This window comes from Poecile atricapillus, chromosome 10 (genome assembly GCF_030490865.1).
Source record: "Poecile atricapillus isolate bPoeAtr1 chromosome 10, bPoeAtr1.hap1, whole genome shotgun sequence".
NCBI classification, from domain to species: domain Eukaryota; kingdom Metazoa; phylum Chordata; class Aves; order Passeriformes; family Paridae; genus Poecile; species Poecile atricapillus.
Window position 1 is genome coordinate 5,178,273 of NC_081258.1, and position 19,414 is coordinate 5,197,686.

A 19,414-nucleotide genomic window follows, 5' to 3' on the forward strand; every position below is an offset into this window, starting at 1 on the left:
GCAGAGGGATAGAGGGAGGCACACACTGTGCCACAGAAGAATGGATACACTTTGGAGAAGGGAAAAATTCTTGCCATTCTTTAGCAAAATTATATTACCAAACAAAATCTTGATTGTTCTTAGTGTTCATTTTTTCTGCTATAGCTTTTTGGATGATAAGATTATAGATGTAAGGTAGATATAAAGATTACACTTAGATGAGACAGATGAGATCTATTAAAGATGCAAATCAGCTTAAAATACAGGAAAGTTTTAGATATGTTGACTTGTATAATATTCTAAGGATTTATTTTTACTGCTTTCAACTGCATATATTTTAGTGTGAGAGTGCAGAGAAAGGAGGTAATAGTGCTTTACTGCTTTTCCAGAATCAGTGCTCTCTCAAGCAGTGTCAGAAAAGCCTTATTCTGGTGTCTGGTTTTTAGAAAACACATTGACAAACAGAAAGGGCATTCAGGACTGAGGCCTTGAGAAGGCTGATCAATGAGAAAAGGCTTAAATAAATAAATATGTATGGCTTATCTTAAAGGTGACTTTTACAAAGCTTTGTATCACATCACTGTTAAACCTGATTCTTGGGATGATTCTGGGAGAAAATATAGGTGAGACAGAAAAAGCTCCTAAAAGAATTTAAAATTCAATTACCTAAGCATATAACCAAACACGTTACAGAAGAATCTTTCTTGCTCCAAATGACCATAGAAAGACAAACCTTTTCTAAACTAGTCATGTAATAATATTAGGTAGATTTTTACCACTGTAAAATATAGATACTGAATGATTTAATGGGATTTCTAGCATCTGACTTGATGCAAGTACCAAACAAATGGACTTAATCATTAACAGGGTATGGTGAGGGCCAAATTAGGGCAGAATCAGCCCCAGTGCTTCTGCATTGTAGAGTTTGACTTTTCCAGATGGGACAGTTTTTATGGGTAGTGTCAGAAGGGCACTTCCAAAACTGAACTGCCAACATTATTGTGAAAAGAAGGATTTTTATTGTCTTCAATGCCTGGCCATTTTTTTGAGGAAAGGTATGAATTGGAAAATATAGCATGGGGTCTTCAAACATTTAAGAGAGGCACTAAAAAATAGGTGACAGACTTCAGGTGTCAGGATCCTTCAGAAGCCTGTCCTCTTTTCCCCACTCCTTTACAGCCTCCATCCTCTCAGAAGGCAGAATTCTCATTCCCCCCCAGCCCCCAGTGGCTCTGGAAGCTTCCCAGCTCTGCTGTTCCCTGGGTGGGAGGTGGTGTTCCATGGGCACAGTGTCACCCTTTGCTGTCACCATGACCTGGCATCACGTCCCCCTGGACAGGGCACCTCGAGGGCCTGGCAGGTGACAGGCTGGGGCTCTCTGGGACAAACTGCCTCAAACTAAGCCCTCTCAGCCCAGTCTTCCAAAAACTGCAGCTCAGATTTACGCTGCCTGTGCTATCTGTACTCTCTTCCTATAAATTTCTTTCTTTGCAGAATTTGCTGCCTGCTGCAAATGAACCCCGAGGAAAGAAGCAGCATTTTTCAATATGTACAGCTTTCACTAATGCCACCTTGGCTCCCAAATTCTGACTTGTCACCACCCTGCCTGCTGGTGCAGGTGCTCAGCAGACAGACACATGATGACTCTTACAGAGGATTAAAATGCCTGTGTCTGAGAGACAAAAAGGGAATACTTTAATGTTTAATATTAAATCATTCTTCTAACTGGAGCAAAGCTATAAAAACAACAAAAATAACAGACTCCTACAGGAGCTAAGATTCAGTCTTTATCTGACAGAGGAGAATATGCAATTAGAAAGCTATCAAAGCCTTAAAAATATAAATATAATTAAGAATAAAGATATGCAGAGAAAAATAGTGATGGAAGCACTTCACATATTTAAGATAACTGTGCAGTGATCTAATATCATAGAATCATAGAATATTATGAAAGAAAACACTCTGCCATAGTAAAAATGTGATCCCACAACTCCCAGTTTGCATACAAGAGCATTCAGAATGTCAGATGTTTCATCTCTGTTGTGTTGCTCTCTCCAGTCAACATCCACATAGGAAGAGACTTCACTGAGATTCACACAGAATTTTAACACCCACATTTGCAACAGGGGCTCAGACTGGAGGGCTGAGAAAAGGAGCATTTGCAAGGCTGATGTAAGGAGGTGAAGCCAGAAATCCTCTCTCTCAGCAGGCTGATGTGATGTTAATAAGTCAAAGGAAAGTTTTCAAACAAGGAAAAATTTATTAGTAGGTGGAAAATGCTGCTGTGAAAATTGCAAAGGCAGGTCCATGTGGGTAACGCACCCATCTAAAGGAGTTCAGTTGCATCAATCCTAGGACCAGCAGGATGGGAGAGGGCCAGCAGAAATTAGATAATGTTGCTTTATTTATTGGGGAGTGTCGCCTTCTCTTTCCTCGATTTTCTGTCCCTTACAGAATTCTCTGGTAATTCCCATCAGGCACAGCCTTTCTTCAGTTTCAATTCATGTTCTCTTAAGTTCTGTGACACTGAATCAAGTCACTTTTCTCCAGCCATCCCTTTATTCTTCCCACAATTGTGTATCCTGCACTGCAATGCAGTAAAGTCTCCATCTCCTGCTTTGCAAGCTTTCCAGATCTCTAATGACTGAGCCTTTGTTTTCAGTGTCATTTCCAGGGCCCTGTGCCTTCAGGATTAAATCTAGGAGCTTCTTTTCTTATCAATAATTGTATTGTTCTCCTTTAATTTAACAGAGCTATTTATACGTGCTATTTTGCATTAAATAGTAACCTTTTCACAATTTTTTCATCTTGTTTTTGTTATTTCTAGTGTTTTCAGCATCTCCTTCCCGTCTGCAAGGTTCTGGCAGTGTCCTGTGCCTTAAAAAATGTTCTTGATAACAAAAAATAACAAAAAATTATGTCCTGCTCCCTTTGTCCATCACCTTTATACTCTCTTTGTTCATCATATATCTTCACTACTGAGGTTCTAACTAATTTTTTTCCCCTTTTCCAACATAGTGATAATTACCTTCTAATCTTCTTCTTTTCCTCCTGTGAGTTTTTGTTTTGATTAAAATTTGTGCCACACACACTTTTTAAAACTTTAAAAAGGAATTCTCTGAAGTTTTTCTCTATACTCTGTGCAGTGGAATTGCAGCATATATATGTAAAAATAATAATTTCCTTTTTGGCTGCTACAATCTCACTTAATTGTACCTAACATTCAGGCTTTCCAGACTTTTTCCTCAAAATTTCAGGCCTTATACCTTTGGCTTTTACCATGCAAAACAGACAGATGAATTTTGTTCTCCTTCCAGTGGGTTTGAGTATATTTAAAATCATCAGCTATGGCTTGGTGTCTAGCTCATGGGTTTGGGGATACAAAACTTTGAGAGGGTAAAATTTTAGTCCCAAAGAAAATTAAGTCCCAAAGAAAATCTATAACCAAAAAGTAATAAAAAGCTCTTCTTTAATCATCCACATTAGCTAATGTGATGGGCTCAATTCTATGATTTTTCAGTTCTTTTTCTCTTCCAGACTCATAAGGCATCACACAGTGCCTGTTCTTTGTGTATGAAGTAGGTTTAGAGCCTCCATCAGCTTTTTGAAAACCAAAATTTAATATAATGATTGTAATCTTGTGTTTCTCTAATTATTTGAAGCTCTCTAGAAGCACTCCTTGGTTTGTTTTAATAGCTACCTTGATATACAATACTGAATATGCCAACAGTAACACACTTCCTGGGATTTGCAAATACAGTTAAATAACATTTTTATTGACCAAAACCAGAGGGAAATTACTTATGCTGTCATCTTGCCATATGAGAGAAGTTGGTAGCCACTGAATGGGTGGTATTCAAAAAATTCAGTGATTTTAGGAAAGAAGCAGATAAAAATTTTGATGGAAGAAAATACAATGGAGGGAGACAAAGAATCAGGATAACTTTATGGCAAAGGCTTATATTTTTAATACATGTAGGACAGAGTACCTGCTCCACCTCTCCTTTCTCCTCCACTCTTCAAACAATAATTTTTAAGGAAAATGCTGGTTCAAAACGGTACCAAATGCACTTTTTCAGCAAAATTCCAAGTGACAAGGTTTCAGAAGGGCAACAGCAAGCTGTCAGTAAAAGGATAGGACAATTAGGTGGAAATGCTACTTCATGTCAGCTTCTGGTACAACTAATGACATTTTGCACTTAAAAAAGATGCAGCTGAATTCTGAGTGACACTGGCTGTGGATACAAGCTGGCATCATTCCACAGACCTCAGAGAGCTGCAGCACCTAAACCCAGCAGGCAACCAGGCAACTGGTCATAAATTGTCCATGGGATTTTTTCATGGCTTGTAAAATACTGTTCTGCTGCTTGGGCTTACATTTAGTCAAGCTCTGTACAAGGGCAGAAGAAATTCAGTTCAGCTCTCAGTGACCCTCAGACTCAGGGGTTTGGCCAGGTTTATGGTTAAAGTGCTTACAAGTCAGCCGTGATTTTCCTAAAAAGAGTGTTAAGTGTAAAAAGATAAACAATAGTTGGCTCTAAAATTGCTGTCTAGAAATCTGTCACTTAAACCCCAGAAACCTGAGCTTCAGGGGGATCTTGCTGTTTGACCTTGAAGCTTTTTAGTCACCCTTGGATAAGGCCTCAAATTACATCACTCTTGACAAGCCTGACACTTAAACTCAGCTGAAATCCAGTCTAGGTGCTCCTCCATATATTTTCTTTCCTCAGGAGTTTATTTTTTTAACTTGCCTATGATTCCAAGACTGGAAACTGCTTCTAACCAGTGTCTTTTTCCTTAAAAACCTGGCTGCTGTTGTCCAAGACAGGAGCTTCATTTTTTAGCATGGCTTACTTTAATTATGAGCCTATTTAGCCTAAGTGTGATCCCTGGCTGGAGGGCTGGCGAGTTCCTTCTCCTCGCAGTTAAAGTACTCATTTATAAGTAGGTCTGTACTTACCTTCCTCCTCTATAGAAAACAGAACTGAATTTTATATTCTACAGGAATTGCATTCAAAAACAGAAAGGAGAAACGGGCCTTGGAGCAGGGACCAAATGTAATGAGCACCTTGAACACTGAACTGCCGAGTTATCCATCCTTTCTGACCTTGTGAGGTCTGAGCTTTTTTCCTGCACAAAGGTACTGCTCTGAGAGAACAGCAACATTCCCCACCTCCTGAGTAGCCTTGTTTCTTGCAAGCCTTGTGTTTTGGGCACTCATCTGGAAGATAAAAGGTTAGGTTTGAAGTTCAGACAAGAGGGAATTGAATCCGTGCTTGCCTTTTACAGGGCAAGCATTCTTACCACTTGGCTATTGTGCAGGAAAGAAAGACTCGGTGTCTCCGTCTTCAGCAGCGTTCTGAAAGGAAAACAGGAGCACTGCTCAAAGGGACTGTGCTCCTGCTTTCAGCAAGGGCTCTTGCTGAGGAGCTGAGCTTCTCAGAGACTGCCCAGACCCACAGCAGATTAATATTTAGTCGTTTATCTTGCTGTTGGGTAGCTGGAGCTTGACTAAGGGAGGAATCCTGTTCATCCCGTTGGCTACTTCAGTCCCCATGGGCTGAGTTATCCCTCCCTCAGAGGGGCTCATGGGGGAAACAGGAGCCCTCTTCCCTAAGCTAAAGATTCCACTCCATGGACCAGGAAAAGAACCACTGCAGCACCAAACCCTCACACCCCACCCTGTAGCTCTTTATGAGATCACAATTCTGAACTGGGACTTCGTGCATTTACTTGGTCCACTTGTTCATCTGGGGTTTTAGCTTGTTGTTTTGGGATTTATAGTCCTTGCAATATGATTGTAAATTCATTTTTCTTTCCAAAATAATATGATTTCAATTTACAAAAGGGAAGGTGTCTTGATCTGCTGTAGTTCAACATGTACAAGACCCACAAAGTTTTTGGAAAAACCCCTCACTACATCCAGAGATGTAGGAAATGGTAGAGGCACCTGTGAGACAGAACCAAGAGTTATTTTTATAAAATGTGACATGGTATGTTTATTAAAAAGCACCTCCACCTCATGAATATTCCAGGAAGCTGTGACCCTTTCAAAATTTCCTCTAGTGCTGAAAAAATGCCATTTTTATGGGTTACTTTGTTTAGATACATGCAATACGTAAATGACAGCTAGAAAAGCATAGCAACACATACAGCACTAACTACTGATGGCACTGATGACAGAAATAGGCAAATACCTGACTTATTCATTTATTTTTCAACTTTTCTATTCTAAGGTATCCAAGCATGTTCAGATATTCTCACCACATCTGAAACATAGGGATAATGTGAAGTAATGACTAGTGCCTAAAGAGCTGGAAAATATTTCTGATACTTCTTTTAACTGCAGGAAAAGTTGAGATTAGGCTGTTAGATTGAAAAATATCTTATTTGGACAACCAGGCAGAGTTGTCAGTTAAAATAAATGTTTGGATTAAGTGAAGAAATTTCATAGGTTATGTCCTGAAGGAGACACACTGTGTTTGTGAATGGCTGAGATCCATGGTCTCAGACAAAGGAGGAAAAATGCTTACTCAGTTTCCCTAAAATCTGACAATAGAAATACAACTATACTGGCAAGATGGAACTTATCTTTTGCTTTAAGTCCTCCCCTCCAAAAGAAAATTCTTCCTTGCAATGAGGATAACAACATGCAAAGATACCTGAGCACTCAGCTCAGACACAGACCCTTGGTACTTTCTACAAAATCCTGGCAAGACTTTGTAATACATAAGCATCAGCTCCAAGAGAATATCAGAAAAGCTTTATGTGCTGTTCTGGAATCCAGCAAAAAAAAATTGCATAGCCTTAGGCATTGTATTTAAATGAGCCTTCCAAGATCCTCTTGAATGTTAGCTCAGATGGAGTTTATCTACCAGGGGGAAACCAGAGATTCAGCTTCACTGCCAACTTTCTTAATAAACATGAGCCACTGGCATTGTCCAAAATAGAGCAGATAAGCAGAAGTTGCACATCCCACTCATTACTATGCTATATTAAAGCTTAGCACAGTTGAGGGAACAACATTTCAGAAGTTATTTACAGTGATGTGAACAATTTAGTTTATAAACAAATGAGTAATAAATGTCCTTATCCAGGAGATTAAAAAAAAAAAAAAGTTAGTTTTTACAAAAAAGTCAAACCAGATTTTTTTCAAGCACTGATTACCAAAGAAATTATATTGCTTTGGGTGTGTTTAATAGGTTATTTATTTGTTTCTATTTCAAATAGCCAGTGCTCTGTGTGCATGCTAGAGAAAGGCTGCTGCTTTTAGACAACACAATGTGTGACCAGCATTTCATCTGATGTGCAAAAAGGGACTTGGATGCAGTAGAAGAACTAAAATTTGCTTGGATTTTACCCTTTTCATAGCACCAGTTCACACTGTTTTCAGCTTGTGACAGCTAAACGGAACCAGGACTAATTGCAATCATTTCCTAATGCAGCAGTTTTTGCTTTAGACACTGTGAGCTCAGAGTACTGAACTTTGAGAGAGACTCAGAACCTGAAGGTCCTGCTGGGTTCCCTACCAAGGTGTTAGGACAGGCTGGGCACTGAAACCCCAACAATCTTAGTGGAGATGTGCAGCCACATTCCCCAGAGGGACCCACGTGCTCCCCACTCACCCCAGCTGGATAAGGGCCCCACTGCCAGGTCCTCTGGAAGGAAGAATAATTTTTCTTGGTGACTGCTACAAAATCCAAGGCTTTGGCATCATTTGCAGGCTGCCTTTTAACTCCCAGGTGTCTGTGAAACACCTGTATAATTTGGGAGCCTTGTTTTCAGGTCTGTAATACCCCAAAAATCACCTGCCACAGAATCACAGAATCATTGAGGTTGGAAAAGACCTCCAAGGTCCTCAGATCCAACCTCTGACCAAACACAACCATTTCCCTCCACAGCCTAAAGCAAAGGAGAGCCAGGGCTGAGCCTGCAGAGGATAACGAGGCCTTTCCCTACTGATCCACAGCCTGTGCTCCCAGAATTTGGAGGTATTTTGGAAGAGACAGGCATTTTTAACCTTCCTTCATAGCTTTAATTAGCATGATTGTCTGCACAGATATGGTAATGACAGTTTTCTTCACTCAGATCCAGAAATTAGGTTGTAATAAATATCTACATTTTAAAAAACCTGTTCTATTGGCTCAGTATTTGCTCCTCACCCAGCCAATGACACATCCTACCAACCCTGCAGTTTCCTCCACAGTTTAATGAAGTGTAGAGGTGGGCATTTTCAAATAGATTATTTTTTTTGTCCATGAAAACTTCCAGGAATTCAGCACTTCTTTGATTTATACCATCAAAATAAAGCAGCAGTGTTTCTTTCTGTGCCCAGCAAGCTGAAAGGGTGGAGTTTCAGGAGCAGTTATTTAGAGACCTGAAATATCTTGAAGAAATAATAAGCAAATTATATATCTTGGCAATAAAAGTGTATTGGTGACTTGGTGAAAGTCCTGAGAATGGTAACAGCAACAATATTTTTCTGATCTTTACTCCTGCAGAGTCACTTAATTTTTGATGGAAAATATATTTGAATTCTTTAATGTCATCGAGCTATTTATTTTTCTTAGAGAGGACTCTAACATGGATCCTCTCATCACTGATAATTCTACTGCTTTTTTTCCTAAATGAGAAAACAAATGACAAAAAGAAATGAGACAAATCTGAAAATTTGTGAAAATTCAATAGGCTTTACTTTTTTCCTATTTCTTACCTTCACTGGATATCTTTTTCATCTACCCACTAATCTAACTTTCTTTACATTTTGTTTTTATTTAAATAAACATTAAGCATACTTGCCTACAGTAAGCTCTCTTGTTTTATTCTCTTTGCTCTCCTTTCCTGTACAATAAGTCCATTAATTTTTAATACTTTATTTTCTGAGTTTTCTCTTTTGTTATTTGATTCTTAATGAATTCTCTCTTAAGCTTACAATATCAATGCTTATTTATTATGGATGTATTGTACAGAAACATTTTTACTGTGATTTGATTTTTCATCAGAAGACCTTGAAGTTCACTTTATATAGAAGTAATGACAAAAAAAATCCTTGGGAAATAATCCACTCAAAATAAATATAGATAATTCAGGAGAGTGAAAAGAAATCCAAACCAAAAACAAGGAACAACAATGACAGTAAACTGGGAAAATATTTTTGGAAATAATAAAATAAATCCATTGTAAAAGACAACCTACATTAAACCTTGCATTCTTATGTGTTTTGGGTTTTTTTGTTGTTTGTTTGTTGTGGTTATTATTTGCTTGTTGTTGTTGTTGTTGTTGTTTTGGTTTTTTTTGTTTTGTTTGAGGTTTTTTTTGTGGGAGGTTTTTTGTTTGTTTTGTTGGGTTCTTTTATTCCAAGATAAATTTCTTAAATTTTTTTAAGGCAATAACCTTCATGGAGATTGTGTCAATCAAAGGAAAGTAATTTTCTGCATTTATAGTTACACCAGGAAAAGAGAAAAGGTGTCTTGGTCAGTGGGACTACAGAGCATCACTCTTGTACCTGCTCAGCTTATACTCAGAGAGGAATGTAATTAATGAGAGATATGAGGAGGAGCAGAGCTCCAGGCAGTTCAGGAAACTCTGATCAGAGAGCTGGTTCTGGGACACAGAGGAGTAAAAAATTCGGAGTTTTGGTGCCTGGTTTTGGCTTCTGGCTGTGTGTGCTGAAGTGGGCATGAAAGAAGATGCAGCCAGATATTTTGATCCAAAGATTAGATTTTGGGACATTTTAATGTTGATATACTTTAAAATTTCTATAATTATTACAAAATCCTAAATATGAAATACAGTGTGGTTCCGGATGCTGTCTGGTAGAAAATGTTTCTGGAATAAATATTTACTCCTGGTTTTTAAATGACAATACTTTAATAACAACTCCAACCCAGGCAGTGTAGGTCCAATTTTAGATGATCTTGGACAATTTACTTAACTATTCTTAGCTTCTGTGCTTTCCCAGCTAAGTGGGGGATTGTCAGGATGAATTCATTGATTAGGATCATTAAAAGGAGGCCCTACAGCTGGATTTTAGGGGGATTCATGGACTAGAGTAGTTTTCAGAAGAGTAACAATAATATTAAGAGATGTCAGCAGTGTTTTATGGCATAACTGGACCATGAAAAAAAAAAACCAAAAAACAATGAATAAAGAAAGAGTTGGAAAATACTTGAAGAAGATTAAAGTTTTAAACCAGAAACTTACCTGCTGATTCATACCAGTTCTTCCAGAATGCTTGGGTATAACTTGAAAACTTCCTGCATGGTTTCTGAATAATGGGGCAGAACAAACCCATGCTGTAAGCAATTAATAGAATGTTTTGGGGGTTTTTTGTCAGGGCCAGCATTTTTTTGAATACTGGTATGGAATAGGTACTTACCTGATTTTGTAAAATAGTATGAGTTATTTCAGAGAAGCTCTAATGGAAACAAAACTTCTGCTTCTTTCTTACCAGAAATCAGGAAAATGTTGATGTTCTCATTTGGTGAATCTGTTACATTAGCTGGAATGGATTAATGTTCTCCTGAGTATCAGTCTGAGTTCTGGAAGCAAACAGATGCAGAAAGCTCAGGGGAGAGCTCAGCTGGAAGAGCTCCATCCCTTTTGAAGCTCTAGCCAGAAACTCTCCCTGGGTCACACTTGCTCAGAGCACACAGCCAGCTCTGTCACACCAGAGCACATCTGTGCCCTTCCCAGCCCTCCACCTGCCTGCCTCTAGATCTAGGATTTGCTGCTTGCAACACAATTCCACCTGAGGAGAATTCCATTTGGATTTGAGTAGGACAGCCCAGCTAAGCACTAGGCAGTAACTGGTGGGGTCATTTTGCCAGTGAAGCAGGAGATGGTTGTGCATCCTCTGTGTCTTACTTATAACACACCACTTGTGTTCTTTGTACTCACTCTGAAGAGGCAGGAACAAAACTGGGGTATTCATACAAACCTGCCCCAAAGGGAGAATATTTGAAGAGATTGTTCCACTCCTCTTTAATTTCCCCTTAATTTCTGGGAGTTAATTGTAACCATTGCAGTTATCCCTACATATGAGAGAGACAGAAATCTGGATGGGGTAAACAAACCTCTTCCTCTAAACTTGGGTTTCTCTTTCATATTAGGTTTTGTTGTCTCCTTAAAAAGCCTCTCAAACTTGTGATAAATTGCATATGAAGATTGGGACATATACTTCTGTGTAAATACATCTGACTGTTCTGTGTGCACAAGTGTGATTTTTCACACTTAATGTGGGTCTTGTTTGTTTTCTCATGAAGGAGAAAGCTTTTCCTAGAAATTAAAGAAGTGGTTTGAAACTTGAGTGAGATGAGCACTACCCTCAGCCTGGCTAGAACTTTCCATGTAGCTGGAAGTCACATCAGGCCATGTGTGGCTGTGGCCAGCCTGTTCTTGTTCTCACTCCCCTGTGCCTTTACAGGACTCGTTTTAGCTGAGAATTTCCAGCTGCTTTTGCAAACCTTTTGTGCCAACTCATGCTTTCAGCAGAACCTTTCCTAAGCCATAACTTCTCATTCCCACCTCCCCACACCTACTTCCACTGCAGATTTGTGCCCTCAGAGAGTCAAAGCAGTAAGAAATTATCAGAACTTTTCTTCGTGCCTTGTAAGCACTAATGAAGACGTGCTCCTTTCAGAATCTGTTTTTCATTAATTCCAGAGAGAGTGGAATTTAATGCCTGTGTAGCTGACATTTTATACACTTTACATTCTATTGCTAGAAATGTTTCTTACCTCTTGGGTAAACATTATCAGGAATATACCATGTTTTTTCCTCCAGACAAGGTCATGGATGAGAAATGAACAGAAATGCTGTCAGGCCCCGAATCCATGTAACAGTTTTGACTAGTTGTTTTCTAACATGCTGCTTTGCCACACAACAAGACAACTCCTTTGCCAAATAGGAGAGAGTGTAACAGTTGCTACCTTTCAACAACTCTTCATTTCTGATCAAAAGATAAGGAGGTAATTTTTTGAAATCTGTTAATCCGAAGAAGCTTAGCTGCTAATAGTTCCCAGAATCCTTTCGCTGTGTGTGCCATGTTCAGTCTTTGCAATGATCAAAAGTGAAGGAACTCTGCTGATCAAAACTAAAGGAACATGTTATTTTGACACTTCAAGATAAACTTTGCTTTCCGTGCTGATGAGGATTCAGAAATTGTACATCACCCTACAAGAACTCGGTAAGTCTGCTAAAGAATGCAAATCTTCCACCTTGTAAAACATCCACGAGGGGAGAGGACTTGGCATTCTCCTTCAGAAGGAGAACGGGAATTCAAGTGCTGTAAATTATGTATAGCCAGACAGTATGTAAGAATAATATTTAATGTTTGCATGGAATCTGAAAAAACTAGAAATGTGAACCTTGTAAATAGTAACTCTTGACAAAATAAATCTTCTAGTCACAGGCAGAGTTCATGTTTGCCTTTTAATTTTTGCTAGGGAGCGAGGTAGATTGAAATAATCACTGAAGAATGACTACATGTTTGCAGAAAAGAGGATTTCTCTTCAGCCACTTCAAGAAGAGCAGTAGGTCTGTGCCTGCTGTAGTTGGAATTCGCTCAATGTCACCTAAGCCAAAGACATCCTCAGTAATACTTCTGCTCATGTATCACTTTGCACTAAGATTTCTCTCCATTTACCTACAGAGCCCTACCACAAGTGCTGCTCTACACTTACATGGCTCTCTTCATATACAACATAGGGGATATTAAATTCATTTTTTTTAATTCCCACAAACCCACTGGAAGTATTGGACAGAAAATGCCTGCATGAAGAAAGGCTGTGACATTCCAGGCATATGAGGAAACCAGCCCTGACCTTTCCCTTTGTATTGGTCGATGGAGGTGAAGAGCAGCTCCATTTATATCAGATCTCCTGCAGATACCAACTGTACATTATCCTGTGGAGCTTCTGTGCTGAAGGACCAGTTAATTTGGGTAAATTTCTGCAGTTGTTCTGGTGCCAGCAGATAATGGCTTCAGTTCACCTTTGGATTTATTTGTCTATCTTGGATGAGAGAATAAAAGTCCCTCACAACATGGAGATTACTGTCATAGCTTGGTGGTGGTCCTTTAGCTTCTTAGCACTGAAGGGGTTTCTTCTCCTTTGTTCTGGCACATAGATGGATTTGACAGGGAACAGAGAGGGGCTTTCCTTTTTAGTGTATTTTTTTTTTTTCTGGATCAGCAAGTACAACTGGCAACATGTTTATATCAGAGTTTTTATTTCTAGGAAACTGTATGTGTGGGCTGAGCAGAGCTGTTCATGAATTTACAGCCATTTCATACAGCCATTTCTGCAAAATAGAAATAAATAAATAAAACCACAGTGCCCTCATCTTTATGTTTGAGTCATCTATCACTTACTTCATCATGGCAACTCCTCTGAATTAAACTGTCCTCATTTCTGCTCTTTGGACTCGCTGCTGTGGAAACTTTGCCAACATCCAGCAGAGCTACACTGAGGAGTGACTGTAGAGCTGTGTGTAATTTTGCTTCTAGTAGCTGAGCACTATCACGTTCTCTCCTGCTCTTTGCAGTCCCCTAATCACATTCTCTTGATTTTCAGCTGTGTGTGCCTGGAACGATCCTTCTGATCTCATATGCAGGCACCCTCTCTCTTCCTTTGAATTCCTTGCTGAAACATTTCTTCAGACAATTATTTCTACCCTTTATTTATAATCAGTGATCTCTCCTGAACTGTTGCCTCTTGTCTTGTCTTGTTTTTATCTCATATCAGATTATAAGATCTTTGAGTAAGGGAATATGTCTTGCTATGTCTTTGTAAAATGCTTTATAAACTTGCAGTGACAGCCACGATAATTCCTGGTACATTTCCACTCAGATCAAGGAATTACTGCTTACTGATTCTGGGCAGCACACGCTCCCATGGGCTAGTGAATTCAGGTTTACCAGGGCACTAGACTATCCTGATAATTCAAATTTGCTATTGTGATCATCAGAAGTGGTGTGACTTTGCTGGCATTAACTCACCGCCACCCCTCCTGACCTGGATCCGTCTGTCAGCGCCGCGGATGGAGCGGGTGCGCTGCCTGCTCTGCCAGCGGGGCTGGGGAACAGCACAGGAGGAAAGACAGGAGGCTACTGCCTCTGCATGATTGTTAGACTTGCCTTTTCTTTTCTTTCTTCTCTGCCTTTTCATCGTACTTGAAAAATAATTTCTGTCAGATGTTAAGAAAGGCAAGGCTTCCATCTCCAGCTCCGTGGAGAGGGAGCTGCATGGAAGCAACCAGAACTTCCTTCTGAAGCATCATTTTCTTCACAAAAATGCAGAGAGGCCAATTGTTCCCTGGGAATGAAAAGTTGAAGAGCTATCCTGCCATACAGTCTTAATGGCTGTATATGCTGCTTGTTTTATACTATTTATCAGAAATTCCAAGCTCATTTCTGTGCCTTGCCAGAGCGCATTCAAGTCAGAGTTTCACTACAGTTCCAAGGAGGCAGGCTAATAAATTACAATAAAACATTATATTGTACCTCCAAGTTGTCAGTGACCGAATGCTTAAATTGCAGTAACTAGCAAGTGATATTTTTCTTGGTGGAAAACAAAGGAATTTTTTCTCCCCAGTATTGCAGTATGAGGTCTAGAGCAAATCATGGGATTCATTCAGTACTATAAATATAATCTGCTTGTAATATGTATTACAGTCCTCATTAAACTTTTAAGAATAGCTACACTATTTGCTGTGGAAGCAGCCCTCTCCCCTCTAACTTTCATCTTATATCCATCAGAAGAAAGCTGAGCTAAATCTCTTCATAAAATGAATACCTCTCTTCCCTAGCCCTCCCTTGTCACCATTCTTAGTTTTCTGCTCAGAAATAGAGCTGGGTCACTAATTCAGGAAACTCTGCATGTACTACTGGTTTCCAAAAGGCTTTGTAAATTTTAATAGAGACAAGGGTACCTTCTCCATCACATTTGGCCCCATGGAAACTCATATCAAGTATTTCCTTGCAAACCCATTAGCAGTGATTTGCAATAGTCCAATTTAGAGGTCACTTAAGCATGAAAACAGTGTACAAGAAAGTGTATAATGAAACAATATCAGTAATAGCATTTTTAAATGAACAATGCCAGTAATAGCATATTTTAAATGTTTCATTAAGCCTGAATTGTTATATTGTAGTACTGCTGTGAAATAGCAGCTATTTTCACTAAGATTCCTTTTATATCTGTACTACTGAGGCACAGAAACCAAAAGATGATAAAAGTCAAAATATTTTTGTTAATCATGTGTTTTAGAACATTTGTATACTGCATGACTTGGTTTATATGTCTTTATATAGTCAATAATCCTAGATTAGATCCAATTAATATAAATTCAGTGTGTTTTTTATGGAGGCAGTGTGAGGAGGAACATTTTGTAGTCTTGCATATTAAATTAAAACAATTAAAATACTTCTTTATTGCTTTCAGAAAACTATTATCCCAGCAACATAGATTGTCAGTGTCCTGATTTAAAGGCATGAAACAAACAAAAAACTTCCGTCATAAGCTATCAATTGATTTTGTTCTTGCTAAGCAAAGCTGTCCCATTCCCTGGGCTGTGCTTCTTGTGTTTCTGAGTGGCACCAGGTCAGCCACTGTCTGGAGAAAACTTGGGAGAGGAACTCAGGCACATTCCTCTCCTTAGGGCACACGTTGTGGTGGGAGAGAAGGGGATGTACATTTGGGACAGTTCTTCCCAAAACCACTACATGGAGGCCTTCGGTTCTTCCCAACTTGTCCTTAGCTGAGGTGAGTTAGTAAGGCAGCACCGGGCCCAGAGTTAAACCCAAAATATTCCTGGCCTCGGTGGCACTGCCTTGTTCAGAACAATACCCAAGTTAGCAGTACATTAGCTGGATTTAATTGTTGAACAGCATAAACTGATCTCATTCCATCAACACAGTACAGCCATGGAAGCTCCTACCAGCTGAGGATCTGGTCTGGCATTGAAAGAAATTTCATGTCAATGAAACTGCAGATTATCAAGAGCGTTGCAGTACTGAGAACTGATTAAAAAATGTGTGGGTGGTTATTTGGGGTTTTTTATCCCCTTTTCTCCAGCAAAAACTGATTTGGCTTTTGGAAGCAGCAGTTTTGGATCTGTGAGCTCCTGAAAACTGGAATAGCTTTGACTGAAAACTGTTTCCAAGAGAAAAAACAACAGCTCTAAAGCTCTGGACTACAGATGCTTCTATCACTATTTTATAAACAATGAATCCAAGGTGGATGGGAAGACATGAACTCCCAGAACCAGCAGAGAGGCTGAGCCTTGTCCTGGTTAGCTGGACTGGCTGTGGACCCACAGTAATATTTATCGGGCTCCTCACCATTAGAGTTCTTGGCTGAGGCCAGTGGTGGCTCAGGCAGTTCTCCCCTCAAACCCTCATGCAATGACAGAGCTTCAGAAACAGAACAGAAAACCTGCATGAAGTGGTGGAGATTTTGCTACATCATCTGATAAAAATACGTGTTGCTTTAGTGTCAGTTTACACTTTGCTGGCTCCAGATTCCACCTCATCAGATCAATTTTGCTTTCAGCCACCAGGACAGAGTAATCCCATAAGCACTGTCTCGACTGCAAGAGCTCTCTTGGCTTCTGATCATCTATTGCAGGCAATCAATCAGTTCAATCTGCCTGAATTGCTCTCATTTTACTGGAGCTCTGCATTTCCTTCACGAGGAAAGCATTGTCATGCAACGCCAGGAGGTTTGTGTGTGAAGCCTTTAGTCTCACCAGTTAGAGCTGTAGCTGGTCTTTGTTTCTCAAGAGTCAACTAAGCTTTAAAATACTAGCATGGTTCCATCAACAAAAAGAAGTAATTAAATCAGCTGATAGCTATCAATATACATTTCAACAGTCATTTCAGACTGCAAGATTCATCTTGTCCTTAAATCAATATTTGTGTGCAATATGAGCTTCCTAGAGGCTCTAAATCAAATAGGAATATCACCTACCCAGTGTCTTCAAGTTTTAAAGAATTAACTTTTGTGATCATGTGGCCCAAATGTAAAGTTAAAAATATTCTTAGAGGTCTTTCTTGTGAGTTTTAGTCCACAAAATTGACCAGCATAGGAGAAAACAAGAAGCATCTAACAATATAGCATTTTGGAGCTGTTTGCTTCATTGGACATGCCTTTTATTGTGCTTCTCTGACAAGCAAGGTTAGAAAAAGCAATACTGAAACTGTAAAACACCTCTCCTCTTATTCACACCTAATTATAGTGTCTGCTCATTGTACTCAATATCTCAGAGGACCATGGATATTATTGGTGATTTATCATCACCCCACTGAAGTGCTGTGGCATTACTGCAGAAAAGAAGCCAAATTCAGCCTTCAGGTTATACCTCTTGAAATCGTGTTCTGGTTAGAATCCATCTAGTGGACCTGTTTATGACACAATAATTTCTTTCCATTTGGGCTGCATCTGCTCAACTTATCAAATAATTTTTGAGGACTTAGTGCTTTATGTGGTTTAGTCCCCAGGACCACAGAATAGCACTGCCAGCTGAAGGTTACCATAGGGAGATACTCAAAAAATAGGATGTTTTTCTCTTCTGAAGGGAAAAGGAAATAATGTCAGTGACAGGCTGGAAGAGGATGGATATATTTGTAAACTGTGACAATAAAAGTTAACACTATAGCAGGAATAAATCAAGCATTCAAGCAGCAGCTCTGGCAAGTACACACTCCAGCAGTACTGCACTAGAGGAGTGAGCTTTCATATGACAATATCCATGCCAAATTTAGAGGCTAAGGATGCTTTTGTTCCACCTGCCTGTACAAGACTAAAATATAATATTTATTGCTTGTATTGAACTGCTTCTGCACATCTGCAGTAGGAAACTTCTCGATGCACTTTTGTAAATAATGGATTGTCTAAAGAGGCACAGCAGAGGTGGAAGGCGTGATATGAATATGATTCCTTCAGAAATGGATAAATCAAGTTAACATTTTAAGGGAAGCTGGCACAAAATAAGTGCAAGCAGCCTGTAGCTAAAACTTTGTTTTTCTAAATTATCTGGATTTTGCTTGGGTAAAGTTTAAAGACTGTGAACAATTTTCTGAGGTTTTCAGAGCACCTGGCTTAGCTGCTCCAAGCCTGGAAATCGCAGGTGTATTTCCAGGGACTCTTGCAGAACAGTCTGAAGGTTCAGAAAGCAGAATGCACATTTTTGTGTACGCGCTGCACAGATGGCCTGCCCCTCCCCGTGGCCACATCCAGGGCAGGGCAGGAGCCCGGGCCACCTGCGCTTCCCAGGAGCTTGCCAACACGTGCCCAGCACAAGGGGCTGCTTCTGTCAGGTGTCTCCTCCACACAAAGAGGGTTTCAGTATCTAACTGAGGTAAAGAGTAGTGAGTAAGTTTTCCAAGGAGCTGGAGGCAGAGAAGTTAGGTCCGAGTTGAGGTCCCACACACAACTGCAGAATTTGTAACACCATGGTAGGCTCAGTCCCAAGGTCAGAATGGATTTAATTGTTTCTCTCCTTACATCAGACCTTTCCTTTATCATTCTTACAGCTTCTGCTCTGCCGCTGCATAGTTACAAAATCCTGTTTGTTTGTTTTCCTTTCCTTTGTCATCTGCCACACTTTGATCTGGTTCCTCCTGAACGGAGCGTGGGTGTCCTTTCTAATCAGACCTTGCAAGGCCTTGTGTGACTTCACACTCAAGGCCCTTCACCTCAAAATGTCTGATCAGAGTAAATAGCAAAGAGGCAACACTTCCTAGATATGTATGTCCTGCCACTAATGATGGTGGGGAGCTATTATATGGAGGGTCCTCTCTCTGATGCCCTTGATACATATATGGCAGGAGTCATTTTCACTGCCAGCTTATCTTTCCACTGTCAGACTTTCAGCTTTAATAGGCTCATTAATCATCTGTGTCATTCACTCTCCATTCCTTCCCTGAAGCTGCTCAGCAAAAGTTCTGCTGCTGTGTTTTGCCAGTACCTCGGTGTTCTGACAAGGGGATGTAAATGCTGCTGTCGAGGGGCTGCTGAACCAGAGAAAGGTTTAATTGGGTTCAATGAGCATCACAGTCTTTGGATGCTGATGAAGAGCAATAATGTGTTTGCCTCAGAGATGGACCCAGGGGAAAGCAGGTTCTGTTTATCATCTGGATCAGGCCTTTTCTTGGCCTGGCAGTTTGGGCCATTCCTCCCTGAGCACCTTTCATTTCCCCTGAGTTAGCTGCCTGCACTATTTCATCCCAGTTTGACTACACTCATATAGGATAGGGGCTGACTCCCTCAAGATTCATGTTTATGGATTTCCACCTTTAATTTTCATCCCTGTCTTCGCATTTGACCTAATAAAAATATATTTACTGGTCCTCAGTTTTTGCATTTGTAATCAATCATACTCGATGTATTACTTAATCCCAAGTCTGGTATTACTGACTCACTTTGTGGTGGAG